This window comes from Staurois parvus, unplaced genomic scaffold (assembly GCF_062004578.1).
Source record: "Staurois parvus isolate SC_StPar_1 unplaced genomic scaffold, SC_StPar_1.0 ptg000758l, whole genome shotgun sequence".
NCBI classification, from domain to species: domain Eukaryota; kingdom Metazoa; phylum Chordata; class Amphibia; order Anura; family Ranidae; genus Staurois; species Staurois parvus.
The window spans coordinates 1,822,319-1,839,819 of NW_028318554.1; the positions used below are offsets into that span (position 1 = coordinate 1,822,319).

At 42.4% G+C, this 17,501-nt stretch overlaps 1 protein-coding gene across 1 annotated transcript in view; it reads right to left on the reverse strand.

Moving 5' to 3' along the window:
- The window catches only part of LOC149444974 (anionic trypsin-2-like), a 37,473-nt gene extending 27,625 nt beyond the window's left edge, over positions 1-9,848 (reverse strand). Inside the window, exons 1-3 of the mRNA XM_089654373.1 lie at positions 9,708-9,848; positions 9,364-9,569; positions 6,413-6,585 (exon numbers count right to left, since the gene is read on the reverse strand). The gene's annotated coding sequence lies outside the window, so the exon portion shown is untranslated. The remainder of the gene's footprint in view (positions 1-6,412; positions 6,586-9,363; positions 9,570-9,707) is intronic.
- Positions 9,849-17,501: the final 7,653 nt, after the last annotated feature.

Here is a 17,501-nt window from a genome sequence, read left to right on the forward strand (position 1 = left end):
AGCTGGCTGGATGTGCAGTAATGTACATACAGTATACCTCGCTGAGCCAAGGCAGCTCAAAACAAATGTCCCTATGAGAGATTAATCTGTCAGCCCGCTGCATGTGCGGTATATACAGTATACTGCGCTGAGCCAAGCGGTTTCAAAATGTACCAGTACGTCCCTCCTGTAATCAGCCCGCTGGATGCATGTATGTACGGTAGCTGCGGCTACATACAGTATACACTGGGCCAATCACGGCGAGCGATGTATTCTACTAATGAATACAAAGCCTGCTCGGATTGGCTGAGTCAGAGAGGTGGGCTGATGATGTCACAACCTCAGCCAATCCGAGCAGGCGTTGTATTCATTAGAATACATCACTCGCTGTGATTGGCCCAGCGTATACTGTATGTAGCCGCAGCTACTGTACATACACGCATCCAGCGGGCTGATTACAGGAGGGACGTACCGGTACGTTTTGAAACCGCTTGGCTCAGCGCAGTATACTGTATATACCGCACATCCAGCGGGCTGACAGATTAATCTCTCATAGGGACATTTGTTTTGAGCCAGCTTGGCTCAGCACGGTATACTGTATGTACATTACTGCACATCCAGCGGGCTGTATATATACTGTATACTGTATGTAGCCGAAGCTGCCGTATTACCGCACATCCAGCGGGCTGTATATATACTGTATACTGTATGTAGCCGAAGCTGCCGTATTACCGCACATCCAGCGGGCTGTATATATACTGTATGTAACCGAAGCTGCCGTATTACCGCACATCCAGCGGGCTGTATATACAGTATACTGTATACTGTATGTAGCCGAAGCTGCCGTATTACCGCACATCTGGTAACCATCTGATTTGGAATTTGATCCATATGGTGACTGTCTTACAAATGTATCACAAGATGTCATTCATGAACTTATGATGTCAGAGGATGAACATGAGGATTTTGAAGGATTTTAAGTACCGGTAAGTCATAACCATTTCAATAAAAAAATCTGATGTTTTTAAATGGTGTTGCCTTGGAAGGGGGGTAGTCTTATACGGCGAGTATAGCCCAAAACTTGTTTTAACTGGAAAATTAGGGGGTCGTCTTATACACCCAGTGGCCTTATACGCCGGAAAATACGGTACTGATAATCTAAAACCATACATGTAAAGCGCTATCCTCAGTGTTCTCAAACGTAGGTAATGTCCCTTTAAATCTACAATACACCACGTGAAATTTATCTTTGAAATAACGTGATTTTGCGCACCCCTGCCACCCTGTAGCAGTATATCTGGGAAAACAGTTAAATAAGAATATGACAACATGGTAATCATATGGTATTGTGCTTATTAATAACACTTTGATGCATTGGAGACAATATTAAAGCTGAAGTTTAGGCATGAATACTTTTGCATAGTTACATTGGTCCACCTTTGACCAATGTAACTGTGCATATACTATACCTGTGGGATCCCTGTGGAAGCTGGAAATCACTGTATTAGACACCACTACTGCAATGATCTCCACTAGCTTCTGGGTCCTATGCAGACTTAGCACAGGAGGTCACTTGCTAAACATGGGTACCATTCAGAGAACACTTTCAGGTTGATTTACTAAAACTAGAGAGTGCAAAATCTGGGGCAGCTGTGTATGGTAGCCAATCGGGTTCTAACTTCAGCTTGTTCAATCAAGCTTTGACTAAAAAAAAAAAACCTGGAAGCGGATTGGTTTCTATGCAGAGCTGCAGCAGATTTTGCACTTTCCAGTTTTAGCAAATCAACCCCCATTGCATTTTCTCATTGAATGCAAAATGATATTTGATTGGATAAGATGGAGTGGTGGTGTGATGAGGTCACAGGCCTTATGCAGAGTATGCTTTGGTTGCCATCATGGGCCATTTTATATAAATAAACACATTTTAGCTAATTATGTGGCTTATAAAACAGTTTTTTTCATGCATTTCTGCTTTGCTGTTTTAGATGTTAATCCTAATTCAATTTATTGTGATGATTCGGAGATTGAGACTAATGACCTCTGTAATGAGGTATACCCTGGCCAAGTCAAAGACAACATGAGCTGCATGGCCTACTCTTCAAGTGTTCGAGAGATGCCCTGCCAGGTAATTCATAATTAGAGGTTTCTAACAAATAAACGCTAAGGAACACAAAGATTTGAAATGGCTTATGGAGTTACAACAAGTAATAAAAGGGAAAGTTTATAAACGGGCACAACACTAGACAAGTAGTCAAGGGATCCACCTTGCAAAGTGGTTGAGCAGTGGGCATGGAGCATAGACTGTATGGGCTGAGCTCTTCTGCATGGTCATGGTCATGGGAGTTTGGTACAGTGATGAAGAATGTGACCACCAGCAGATCCTTAACTGCTTGAACACTCAAATGCACTCATACTCAAATTAAAGTGGTTATATAGCCTAAACATGCACTCCTTGCATTAAGGTAATAAATGTTTAGGGCTTCAGTATGTCCCCTTCACCCCCCCCCCCCCTTATAAATACCTAAACCCTCATTCGATCCAGCGCTGTGCTCATCTGCAACTCTTCTCTCCCTTCACTTCTGGATCTCACAAGCTTTGCTGAGGCAGTGGCTCCTGTTGCTGGCAATCAAAGTCAGTGACAAGGGCATGGGGGGCAGGATCCAGAGCCGCTGTCTGTATCTATGGACTCAGACAGGAATGAGCCCGCATGAATGCCCCCCATAGGAAGCACCTTCCTATGAGGAAACTCACCTGAGAGGAGAAGCCTCTTGCTATTTTGTTTCTTTTATTTTTGTGTTTACAATCACTTTAAGATTTCCAAACAGTGTCCCTGCTAGGAAGATTCACTTTTTCTAATTGTCTTTCTGTCCATTGACCTAGACAAAAAGTGGTGGAAAATCCTAAATATTAGAGTTGCTACCAGAAATCTCCCCATGGAGAAACCTGTTCCAGTTATGATTGGAGAGATTTCCTTTCACTTCCTGCTCAGTCTCCTGCCAAGGACATTTTTTTCCTTTTTCACACGCATGTATGCCCATCTTTGGCCTGAATACTACATCACAGTCCGAAAACATAAGTGAAAAGTAGAAAACCTGGTAATTGCAATCTTTAATGTCACATGAAGTTAGCGCAACTATTTATCTAATCTATATTTTCTGTAAAAAAATTCCCCCCAATTAATTTTAGTGCATGCAAATACAACATAATCCCCAATTTTTGGTGAAATATACAAGATGAGGTTAGGTCCAGTAACCAAGATACCAAATATATGAAACCTAAAAATTGCGTGTGCAAGGTGAAACTGCAAGAAACTACGGAACCCAAACTTGTCCATAAGTGACACTTTAAAAGCTTTACAACGCATCAATTTGCAGTTAACTGAATATTGGCACTAGAATGATCCCTTTCATTGTGGCATGCATGGTAATGCCTAATAATGTGTCACACAATCATTGTTTTTGTACCTAAACATGCCTGAAACACACATTTGCTTGTACAAGTGTGAAGGGAGACCCCTAAGGTCATCTCTGTGCTCCATCAGCTGCTACAAAGACAGAGCTGCTTTGGGGTTGACAGCTGTAAACCTGGAAGTGCTAAAAACTGAGCATTTCTGAATTCATTGATCACAGGAGTGACCAGCAATGATTACTGGTCTCCTTCTCCATCCTGACATCTGCCATAGAGGCACCCAGGAGGGACAGGTAAGAATGGGACACATAGCAGGGGGCATGGGCAGCTGTAAACTGACTAGTACTGCTGCCATAATACTTACAGCAGTGGCAGAAAATGATACCCAATGGTACCAACAATTGCCAATCTTCTTCCTACCAATGCTAGTGTTGGGGCATTATTCTGCCCACTGATGCCAATGATGGGGCATTATTCTGCCCACTGACAGCAATGATAGGGCACTATTCCTCCTATTAATACCAAAGATTGGCCATTATTCCTCCTATTAATACCAGTGATTGGGCTATATTCATCCTATTAATACATATGATGGGCATTATTCCTCCCACTGACACCAATGATGGGGCACTATTCCTTCCACTGACACCAATGATGGGACACTATTCCTTCCACTGACACCAATGATGGGACACTATTCCTCCCACTGACACCAATGATGGGGCACTATTCCTCCCACTAATACCAATGATGGGACACTATTCCTCCCACTAATACCAATGATGGGACACTATTCCTCCCACTGATACCAATGATGGGGCACTATTCCTTCCACTGACACCAATGATGGGGCACTATTCCTTCCACTGACACCAATGATGGGACACTATTCCTTCCACTGACACCAATGATGGGACACTATTCCTTCCACTGACACCAATGATGGGACACTATTCCTCGCACTAATACCAATGATGGGGCACTATTCCTTCCACTGACACCAATGATGGGGCACTATTCCTCCCCCCACTGACAACAACGATGGGGCACTATTTCTCCCACTGATACTATTCATGGGGGACTATTCCTCCTATTAATACCAATGATGGGGCACTATTCCTCCCACTGACATCAATGATGCGGCACTATTCCTCCCACTGACACCAATGATGGGGCACTATTCCTCCCACTGACACCAATGATGGGGCACGATTCCTCCCACTGACACCAAAGATGGGGCACGATGCCTCCCAATGACACCAATGATGGGGTATGATTCCTCCTATTAACACATATAATGGGACACTATGTCTCCCTCTGACACCAATGATAGGGCACTATTCCTCCTATTAATACATATGATGGGGCACTCTTCCTCCCACTAACACCAATGATGGGACACTATGCCTCCCACTGATAGGGCACTATGCCTCCCACTGATACCAATGATGGGGCACTATTCCTCCCACTAAAACCAATGACGGGTCACTATTCCTCCTAATAATGCCACTGATGGGGCACTATTCCATCTCCTACTGCCCAAAGGCATCTAAAGTCTGAAGTATAGTAATCTGGCTCTTTGTTTAGTAAATTTGGAGGCATATGTTATAAAGTGGTAAGTTAATATAGGCCTGAAAAGAAAATTCCTAACAATAAAACCTGCTTTTATCCTAGGGTGACAGTGGAGGACCTGTGAAATGTAACAATGAACTGCATGGTATTGTATCTTGGGGCAGACAGTGTCCTCATCCATACAATGTGGTGGTTTTCACCAAAGTCTGTCTATACTTGACCTGGATTAATGACAACATAGCCCAAAATTAATCTCTGCAATCAGGAAATCAAAGCATGTATAAATCAAACCAAACCTTTAAAATGGTGATTATTTTGAACATGTATGAATACTTGAAAAGTGTATCTATAGGCAAAACTTTTTTTATTTAGAGTTTTGGATTGAGTAGGGGAGGATCGGAACCTCTGTTCAGTTTTTGTTACTCTCTGTGTTCCCACTAAGAAAAGTCGCCTTCTCTAATTGTCTTGATGACCATTAAACTACATAAAAATTGGTGTTACCAGAATGACTGAGGGGAAATCTTCCACTAGGGGCATCTGTTCCAATAATGATTCCACTCACGTTGGGGAGATTTTCTTTCACTTTCTTTTGCGTCTCCAGGAAAAGAAGTCAAGAGAAATAAAGGAGACAAATAGCAAAAAAAAATAAAAAAAACAGATTGCTGGAGTTGTAACCTTTCCCTTCTCTATCCAACTGAAACAAAATGCGTCTTTTATATCTGTTTGAAGTTTAAATATTCCTATTATTGCAAAATGAGAAAAATCACATATACTGATTTACATAATTGTCATTTGTAGTTTCTTACTGTCAAAAAATGAAATCAAATATTGTGTTAAAAAAATAGTTTGCTATGACAGATAGATAGATAGATAGATAGATAGATAGATAGATAGATAGATAGATAGATAGATAGATAGATAGATGGATGGATAGATAGATAGATGGATGGATAGATAGATAGATAGATGTCTGGGTGTGTAAACCTTGTCAGTGAATCTATATATTTCACAACACAGTATATGAGGCTGATAGATAAACAATGTGTAGCCTTTACACGGAAGCAAATTAATCTCTGCCTAAGTAGATATGAAATGTTTTATTATTCATTACACCAAGTTACAGAAGGCTCTCATCTGTACAAATTTTGCTCAAAGAGGACCTTGCATTAAAATCACAAAAAAAATAAATATGTTTTTTATATATATATATATTATATATATATGTATTTATGTAATAGAATGGGGACAGGTACGTTTTAAGGATACGCGGGCTTCCTCCAGAGTAGCGGGGTTCCTTAAGCAGTAACAACTTAATCTCTACAGTGACAAAACATGACCAAGGCAATTTTCCTTTGACATCAAATTGAAGGTGTCATATCTACAATGTCAAGCAGTATAAGGGGCATATTTCTACTGACCAGTGACCATCGATGTAAATGATCACTACACTCACCACCAATGTAAGGGGTACTTGTCTGCACCAACCACCAGTGTAAGGGGCACTTCTCTACTGACAGCGAATGTAAGAGGCAATGTAGGCAGGCCCTTCTGGACATCTCCAGTTTGACACCCCTGATCTAGATGCTCTCGATCCATCTGGTCCTTTTAGAAGCCTTCAGTGGATGCCTGTTTAAGAAGAGACGACTATGATCAATCTATGAGGAGCACTTCAGTGTACTGCCACTAAATAGTTACAAACCCTATGAAGAAATATCTACCTCTAGGACAGTAAAGTAGAACCGCTAGGACAGTCAATGGCTGTTTGTAAATACTGAGCTTCTGTGGATAAACCCTGAGAATTTTTTTCTCATTTAGGCCTGGGATCACCAAACTCCAGCTGTATGTAACACCTCTTTACAAAAAGAACACTGCTCAACGTTGTTCTATGAATTATGAGGTCCCTATGTTTTGTAGAAGGGCTCTAGGTTTTTGTCTGCACAGAGCTCAGACCTCAACCCCATTGAACACATTTGGGATGACCTGTTTTGCCAGCTACAGGGGCAGACTGTGTCTCCTAACACTGCAGCCATTCATACGGCCATCGAAACGGGTCAGGCTGTTTCTTTGCCACATGCCCTGCCTCTCCTCTGAATATCTAAGCTGGGACTGATAAGTATCACTTCATATATCATATTGCCACTATAAGAACATGCTACTACGCTGTTGGGCAGTATATGGCAGGAGCTTCTTTGGATATTTGATGGACTCTGCAGCCATGGTTCCTCCATCGTGTGGACTGGCTTATCTTTATATGCAGGTGTGTGAGGGATGTGTAATGGGGTGGCCCTTCACATGAATGATTATTATACAGGTGATGACCTTGATCAGGTTCAGCTTGGCGACCATTTCAGTTTTCCTCCTTTGGACCACTGTGCCTGCTCACATATATTACACCACCAGCTGCTGAAGCTTTTATAAGTGGAGAATAATTTATATACAGGTTCAATCACTCTGTGGATTCCAACAGATATATATATGGACTGAAATACACAGTTCGGGCATGTTCCTGCCATCTTATAGTCCTACAACTAATCTAATGGAATGTGCTTGAGTGGACTTTTACCATCATGTATATTACAGTTTTCCAGCTTTAATTATATCCTTGAGACTGGCAAGTTGATTATATGAAATAGAGAATCAAAGGTTTACAACATATATTTAATCAGTATGTATTGTATTGTATCCACATTTTATTATTTTTACATGTTTTGTTTATCATTATGCTTTTAGCAAGCAAGTTTATTAAAGATTTTGTAAATTTTATCTGTCGGGTGGAGTACTGAGTTATGGAGGTCATTGCATGCACCTTTCACGTATATAAGGAGTGTTGATAAGAAGGTAGGTTTCTAACCCAGTTTTTTTATCAGTTTGTTTACAATCTGTGTAAACAGCACGTGTTGTGTGCAGCCGGGGCCTCTCACCCTGAGCTTCCCTATGGTGCAGCTTCAGAGCATTCTCTGCATGAGCGTAAAAAACCTTCTGTGTGCAGAACTGTCCCCTCAATACTTACCTGAGCCCAATCGAGATCCAGCGATGTGCAAGACAGCCTTGACTGTCCCGAGTCTTTGCCTCCTCATTGGCTGTCAATCACAGCCAGTCAGCCAATGAGGAGAGAGAAAGAGGGGGGCCGAGCCAAATCACAGCTCTGTGTGTGAATGGACACATGGAGCAGCGTGTGACCCCATAGCAAGCTGCTTGCTATGAGAATGCAGGCTGCTCTGTGAAAAACCACTGCACACAGCAGGTAAGTATAACAGATCTGATATTTAAAAAAAAAAAAAAAAAAAAAGAATGTTCGGTATCGCTTTAATGGCTGAATGGGCACATATTCCCAATCTTGTGAAAAGCCTTCCTAGCAGAGGCTGTTATGGATTTGGAATGGTATGTAGAACACGCTCATGTAAGTGTGACGGTCAGGTGTCGAAAAATGTTTGACCGTATGGTTCGTGTAAAAGTTAAATCCTGCTTTTACATTATAAAACTTTCCCAATGTCATTTTACATCTAGAATTCTGATTATCATATCATTTCTAGAGAACTATTGATTCTTCCATTGCGTGGAGCATGTCCTCCAGATAGTGTGATAAAGGGCTTGTTTGGACACAAGACAGTTGGAAACTTTGTGAGAAGCACTGCCAAAGGTGACAAGGATAAATATATATATGGATAAATGACCACATGGCAGAAAACGTTGTGGGATCCCTAAAATGGTTGTAAAGGCTTAAGGTTTTTTACCTTCATGCATTCAATGCACAAAGGTAAAAAAAAACCTTCTGTGTGCTGCTCCCTCCAGCCCCCCTTATACTTACCTGAGCCTGATCTTCATCCAGCAATGAGCACAGCTGTCCCAGACCTCCCTCTCCTCATTGGCTGAGACAACAGTGGGAGCCATTAGCTCCCACTGCTGTCAATCACAGCCAGTGAAAGAATGAGCAGACAGCAGGGGGTGGGGCTGGGCCATGGCTCTATGTGTGTTATGGATGCATAGAGCTGGGCTCAGGAGCGACCACGCACCAGTGCCCCCATAGTAAGTGTCTTGCTGTTGGGGGTACTAGATAAGGGGCAGGAGTCAGGAGTGCCAGCAGGGGACCCAAGAATAAAAGGATTGGGGCTGCTCTGTGCAAAACCACTGCACAGAGCAAGTAAGCATGACATGTTTTTTTTGTTTTTTTTTTTAAAGCTGAACTTTTACTACTACTTTAGAAAGCTCTGTGTGATCCTGATAAAATAATACGTAACCACTCTGGTATCAATTCACAAAAGCGTAGCACATGCAGGTTTAATTAGCATGCATATTCCCTAATTTTAACCATCTTTTAACTTAATTCAGTGGTTTTGAGAAATGTACCGCATGTATGTCATATCATCAATTCTTCCCTCATCCTGTATGTAACTTGTCACGTACCTGGTGGAGATCGAGTTGGAGAGGGGGCTTGTCTTGCACTTCTTGTCCAACACCCTTGGTAGTGATGACAGGAGCTGTGAGGACACAGTGGCACGAGGGCAGATATAGTAAGCAGTGCCAGCTGTGGGTTGCAGGCTACAGATGACCGTGGATAACCAGACAAGGACCAGAACATGATGACACTTGATCAGCAGGCATGAGCAAACCTAGGACACAAGCCAAAAGCTCATCAACAGTTGGGTAGAAAGTTACAGGAACATTAGGCAGAGTCAAGATACAAGCCAGGATCAGTCCACAGCCAGGCAGCAAGGTACTGGAACACCAGGTAGAGTCAGGATACAAACCAGGATCAGTCCACAGCCAGGCAGCAAGGTACTGGAACATCAGGTAGAGTCAGGATTCAAGCCAGGATCAGTTCACAGCCAGGCAGCAAGGTACTGGAACATCAGGTAGAGTCAGGATTCAAGCCAGGATCAGTTCACAGCCAGGCAGCAAGGTACTGGAACATCAGGTAGAGTCAGGATTCAAGCCAGGATCAGTTCACAGCCAGGCAGCAAGGTACTGGAACATCAGGTAGAGTCAGGATACAAGCCAGGATCAGTCCACAGCCAGGCAGCAAGGTACTGGAACACCAGGTAGAGTCAGGATACAACTCAGGATCAGTCCACAGCCAGGCAGCAAGGTAATGGAACATCAAGCAGAGTCAGGATACAATCCAGGATCAGTCCACAGCCAGGCAGCAAGGCACTGGAACATCAGGTAGAGTCAAGATACAGGCCAGGATCAGTTCACAGCCAGGCAGCAAGGAAATGGAACATCAGGCAGAGCCAAGATACAAGCCAGGATCAGTTCACAGCCAGGCAGCAAGGTACTGGAACACCAGGCAGAGGCACAGTCAGGATACAAGCCAGGATTAGTTCACAGCCGGACAGTGAAGTACAGGAACATAAGGCAGTCAGAGTATGAGCCACGGCCATAACATGTAGGCAGGAATCCACAGGCAGGTCAGAGACAAGCTGGTTTGTGCATGGGAGGGAAGATATAACAGGCCAGGGTGCAGGTAAAGCAGGAACTAGCTAAAGACCATCCAGCAATTAGTAAATAGGCCGCTTGACGTAAATACTAGTGCCAAGTGTGGAGAGCGTATTGCAGTGAGACTTCTTATTCCAATACATACTGGACTTTTCTTACAGTAACATTCATAAGTCAATTCTCAAAGATTATTGTGGGGGTTTTGGCTCCTTCAAATATTGCTAATAGCAAGTGGGAGACTCCCCCTGTATAAAAGAAAAGAGCGGGATTTTACATGGGTCTTCAAGGGTTAATTTTCAATTTACTCAACAATATAAAAAACTATAAAATATAATTTATTGTAGATATACATTAAAAGCATCACTAAAACATAGTTAATCAGACTCCATATAAGAGAGATTACAACAGTTCACAAACTTTTAAGTATTCACAGTGCTGAAAATCGATGCTTTTCACATTAGGTAGTCACTTCTTTAGAATAGGCGCTGGCATGCAGGCCTAGTCACATCATCTACTGTACTCTGAAGCTGCAATCAAATATCTACAAATAGTTATATATAAAAATTATATAAATCACAAAATAAATCACAAATACATTCCAGATAAATAAATAATGAAAGAGGAGTTCCAGTCAGTTTTGTGTTTATTAAAAGTCAGAAGATACAAAAACTGTAGCTGCTGACTTTTAATAAACGCACACTTACCTGTCCCAGGGTCCAGCAATGTGCTCACCTGCGCTGTCCCTTCTCTGCCTCTTCTCTCCCCAGCGCTGGCATCACAGCTGTGGGCACCAGGCTTTGACAGCTTGCGGCTTCACAGCCGAGTGCCCACAGCGCATGCGCGAATCGCGCTGCACGTTCTAATTGGTCCAGCAGTCTTCTGGGATCTGTGAAGGTTCCCAGGAGACTGTGGGAAGAAGGAGGGGGCTGTGGCGAAGTGAGCCGGAAGTGGTAGAGGGTACCTGTCAAAAACAGGTATTCGCTCCCTTTTCCCCCCCAAAAGGTGCCAAATATGGCAGTGGAGGGGGGGGAGGAGGCAGATAAGCAGAGCTTCCACTTTTGAGTGGAACTCCGCTTTAATTGTATTCATATTAAAAACAAAATATATGTAAAATTATAATATATTTTTCTTCTTTCTTTCTTTCTTAAATATCATGGGTTTCAGAGGCAATTCTATTTTCTTTTTAACATGAGCATGATTATCTTTTAATTGATCCGGAATGTATCTGTGATGTATATAACAGTATTTGATATAACTATTTGCAGATACATTTGGCTGCAACTTCAGACTTGATGAGGTGAACAAGCCTACATTCCAGCTCCTATCCTCAAGAAGTGACTACCTATTGCAAAATGTCAGTTTTAAGTGCTGTGAATACTTATAACTTTGTGAATTGTTTCTATATGGAGTTTGGTTGACTCTATGTTTTAGCCTTTAATATACAGTATATACTGTATACAATAAATATAATTATTTTGGTTAAATTATTGTGTAAATTGAAAATGAATTCCTGAAGGTACATTTACAATCATGTTCTATATGTCCCCTTTACAGGCGGAGTCTCCCACTTGTTACTGAATAATTATGAGATGGTACCTCTGAGGGTTTATTATTATTATTATACAGTATTTATAAAGCGCCGATAGTTCGCTCAGCGCTGTACATTACAAAGGGGGACAGAACATGTGACAGAACAATACCAATACAATGCAAAACATGAGGGGATTGAGGGCCCTGCTCTTTCAAGCTTACAATCTAGGAGGGAGGGGATGGTGGCACAGGAGGAGATAGTTGTGGGGGATGGAGTGGTAGGAAGAGTGGAGGAGGTCGGCAAGTTAGCAGGGGGTGGGGTAGGCTTCCCTGAAGAGATGGGTTTTCAGGGTGCGCCTAAAGGAGAGGAGGTGATAATCTGATGGGTTGGGGCAGGGAGTTCCAGAGGATGGGTGACACCCTGGAGAAGTCCTGGAGGCGGGCATGGGAGGAGGAGACCAGGGAACTAGAGAGAAGGAGGTCTTGTGAGGAGCGGAGTGTGCGTGTTGGGTGGTACTTGGATAATAGGTCGGTGACGTAGTTCGGGGCAGTATGGTGGACAGCTTTGTACGTCAGTGTTAGGATTTTGAATTTGATCCGTTGCGCAATCGGAAGCCAGTGGAGGGATTGGCAGAGGGGGGTGGCGGAGATGGAGCGGTTGGAAAGGTGAATGAGTCTGGCAGCCGTATTCAGGATGGACTGAAGCGGGGATAGCCAGCGGCGAGGCAGGCCAGTGAGGAGGGAGTTGCAGTAGTCGAGTCGTGATATGATGACGGAGTGGATGAGCTGTTTAGTGGTTTCTGGGGTTAGGAACACCTCCTATCATTATTGTTTCCTCTTCAGATTTCATCACATGCAGATATTTGATCAAATATTTCTAATTCCTGACTGTTGGTAATGGCGAGTTTTCAAGATGTGTCTACTGAGGAAAGTCGGGAAAGGAGCCATTTTAGATGAACATAAACTAGAATATAACAATGACCTATGAGATACGACCCCAGAGATATACAATATAGTGTAGGAGAAACAGAGGCTTAGGCTATCCTATCCTATCCTATATTGCTGCATTTTAGTTAACTTCCCTGGCCCATCATTTACATCTCATGCACACTGCAACTCTTCTAAACGCCTTTCTTCTGCGTTTTTTAAATGTGTCAAGGCATGTTTAGAAACGTTCAGGTATGTCAAGTGCTTTGGCGTTTAATTATTTCATTGGCCAGAATATTCATTCAGTCTGGCCATTGAAATGAATGAACACTCAAGCGCCAAACATGCCAAGCGCTTAAACGCATTTAGACTCACGTAAACGCATTTAGACTCACGTAAACGCATTTAGGTGCATGAGGTTTTATTGTGCGGCAAAATGCTCCTCTCCTGAACGTGCTGGCCCTGGAGTTTTTTGCCTGCCTTAAACGCCTATATGTGCATGGACACACTGGGGTTGATTTACCAAATGCATACAGACTGTGCACTCTGCAAGTGCAGTTGCACTCTGTAAGGGCATTTGCTCCAGAGCTTAGTAAATGAGGGGACTTCCATCATCCAATAATGTGCAAGCAAACGCTGTTTTTATTTTCCTTGCTTGTGATTGGGTATTATTATTTGCTAAGTGAAGCTTTACCTCATTTAGTAAGTTCTGGAGCAAATGCCCTTGCAGAGTGCAACTGCACAGTCTGTATGCCTTTAGTAAATCTACTTCATAGGCTAACATACAGGAGCGTCAAATGCCCATAAAAGCGCATTTTTAACATTTAGTGTGCATGATGCCTTTGCTTATTTTCTATTCTACAGTAATAGAAGTACAAAAAATGTTTTTGTTTTCCAACTTCGCCATTTTGCATGTCACCATTCATTTCAGTTGTTAGAACCAGACTCTCTAACCAACAGGCCTGTTGGCTTGTTATTATATCATGTTACAAGTTTCAAAAAAGTACCAAGATTAAGTCTATTGGAGGTCTGTATTTTATGTACCTTTTCACCTGTGAAAGAACAAAAATGGGTCTTACTAGTCCTTAGATGTGGTGGCTGCAGTTCCTTTTCTCCAGGCAGATTTTCTTTTATTTTCACCTGGTGATCCTGCCAGTAACAATCTTCCTGTGCTTGGGTGACAATGCTCTGAGGATCACCAATATGGGTACAAGAGTTTTAATGAACGATCATATAGTTACAGCAAGGCAACGTTTCGGAGTCTCGCAGGATCCCTTCATCAGGCATGTGACACATGTCACATACCTGATGAAGGGGTCCTGCGAGACTCCGAAACGTTGCCTTGCTGTAACTATATGATCGTTCATTAAAACTCTTGGACCCATATTGGTGATCCTCGGTGTGCTGGTGCAATTCTCCCTTGCTGATTCTGTTCGGTTCCAGCTGACGGTCACTACAGCACCCACTTATACACACAGCCAATTGTAATGCAGGAACGTGTGCGTTTGGATTGTGCACTTGGGTGACCATGCTCACACGATACACTGTAACTAGGAAGTGAAAGGAAAGGACAGTTAGAGAAGGTGAACCTCCCCACTGGGGACATAGACAGCAATAAAAACCCTATGGATTCTAAAAACAAGTGGCTGAGCAGCGGTTTTACTTCCCCCTCCCTGGCTGCTCACCTGCTCTATAACAATATAACTTTAGTGGATAATTAATAATTTAACACTTCTGCACTTTATTATATAAATGGCACACAAAAATTGATACAAAAAAAAAAAAAAAGCTGCCAATACAGTATTGCAGGCAACAACACATAATCATATAGTACACAAAGGTGCGGCACTACGGATAATCATAATACAGAAAAAAATACATGAAATAAAAGTCCAATAATGTCTGGTATAAATAAAAGCCTCTGTAATAAAATATTGTGGATATCATATAATTTCCAGAAAAAATTCCAATAGATTGGGAGAGCCCACCATCACCAACACCCCAAATGATTGGACTTTTATTTCATGTATTTTTTTCTGTATTATGATTATCCGCAGCGCCGCACCTTTGTGTTCTGACAATAGAACTTTGTGCAGCATTTTCAGCTCAGAACCGTCAGTCAAAATTCATCAACTGATTTCAGTGGGGACAAACCACATTCATGAGCCAAATGTTCGGCTTGCAGTTGCAGCGTCATCCCCCAATGTGAAACTGGCAATTAGAAAATAGAAAAGAAAAAACAAAAGGAGAAGCACTGATGACAGAAGAGACCAAAAAGGTCTCTTCTGAGATAAAAATCCTGTCTGTCAGCATGGTTCCATGTTAAATGGACGATTCTTTAAAAAACTGAAAATGAATGAAGAGACACAACTAAGGTTTCCATGTTTGGCAGGAGAGAAAGACCAGTTTTGATGGGTGTGGCCTTAAACAAACGTGGCCTGAGCATAAAACACTAACCCTAGGTTCACATCTGTGCAGGTGGTGCCGCTGCGGATCTGCACGAAAATCCGCTGCACCACCCGCACAAAGAAATGCGGACCTGCTGGTGGGTGCCATAAGCTCTAATGGCACGCCGTCCGCACTGGAAATCGCAACCGTACTGGGAACCGAGGTTCCTGTGCGGGCTGTGTTTTCCAACGAAGTGCAGAGACGTCTTCCCTGCGTGTCACGGGGCACAGGAGTCCATTCAAATGAATAGGCTCTCATGCCCGTGCAAACCGCGGCCCGCACGGCCACATATATGTGAACCGGGGCTGAAGAACAAATTTAATTTGACAATCACCAAACATTCTCTACAGGTGAATCTTCTAGGTACCTAGGTTTTAAAAGACAGTGATTGATTCACCACAAGTGAATGTTTGGTGGAAGTCGCCTTCATTGCTTTATAATTATGCCCAGGGCTGTCAATAGTGTGGTAGAGATAGCCCTGGGTCCCATTAGTTCAGCAAGGGCCCTGCCCTCACTCCACAGCACAGGTTCTCTATCTCCCCCTGCTGGCTGGAGGGATGACAACGCCAAATCTTCTGTTCAGCTGTAATCAGTCCTGTCAGTGAGGAGGCCCCAACATCTACATCAGCAGAGCCCCCCATAAACATGGTGCCCGCCTGGTCCCTGGTGTACAACATATAGTATATACCACATAACACCAATGTACATCATATATAGTCACAGAGATCCCAACCCATTACTAGGAAACCACCTCTAGACATCAATGGACAACCCATAATAGCAATGCACAGCCCATAGCAACCATTCAGAGTCCACAGCAAAAGTGCAATGTGCATAGCAACAGGGTACCACGTATGTAGTTACGGAGAGACCAACCTATTACTAGAAAAACTACCTCTAGGTGTCCATGGATAGCCCATAGCAACCATGAAAAGTCCATAGCAACAGGGTGTGACGTATATAGTCACATGGAAGTCCACAGCAACTGTGTAGTGTATATATATTATATACATTTTATGTAAACACACACATGAACATTTATATAGAATGGACCTCCCGTGCTACCTGCCTGTGCACCAAAGAAAGGGGGATCTGCTATAACCTGACTATATGCCAACATACACCATTTTGTTGTCATTTACACACGAACATTGCCCTGGTGTTGAATATAAAACACACACAAACACACATATATATATATATATATATACATAGTAACACTGCTAAGTGCATAGTAACAGTGCTGAGCTGTTATTGTACAATATATACAGTTACATAGACATCAACCCATTACTAGAAAGCCACCTCTACACATCCCATAATAACAATGCACACCCCATAGCAACCATTGACAGTCCTTAGATCCAGTGTGAATCCAATCATGTATCATACAGAAGTATACACACACATATGGAGAACATTGGCCCGGTGCTGAATATATATGAAGTTACAGAGACACCGACCCAATACTAGAAACCCACCATGGAGAGCCCATAGCAACCGCTCCCAGCTCCTAGCAACAACACAAGTCATTCCCATAGTACACAGCAGACTGAATGTACAATACATATATAGGAGAATCATATCCCCCACAGAGACATCCATAGACAGAATGACATCCAAATCCCCTTCTTTGTGGGGAATGTGATGTTTATAAACATAAATAAATACAGAATTATCAATCATTATAGGATTTTGTTTTTTATTTTTGTCTATAGATTGTGTAAATATAAAAACAAAAACAATATCACCGCAAGAAATCCTTTTGTTATCTTATAGCCCTCATGCACACAAGATATTTTTACCGCGGCTGTTTTTGGCGTTTGACTTTTTTTTTTTTAACAGCCAGTAAACCCCCCAGCATGTTATCCTATGTGTCCATACACACATAGACTGCAATCAACGTTTATGGGCTGGGATGTTTTTAGACTGGGAAAAAAACCAAAACTAGTGGGTTTCTAGAGGAGTTTTTCAGCTGGTAAAATTCTCTAAGGCTGAAAAACGCCGCAAACCGCTGTTTTTTGACCCCAAAAAATATTTTTTTTGTTAAAAAAAACACTGAAAAACACAAACGTGGGTAAAAACCCGGCTAAAAGCTAATGCAAAAACGCTAAACAAAAGCTGGAAAGCTCATGTTAAGAATGCGGCAAACTGGTGTTTTTGGGCTTTTTTTTTTACTAAAAACATTTTTATTAAAGAAA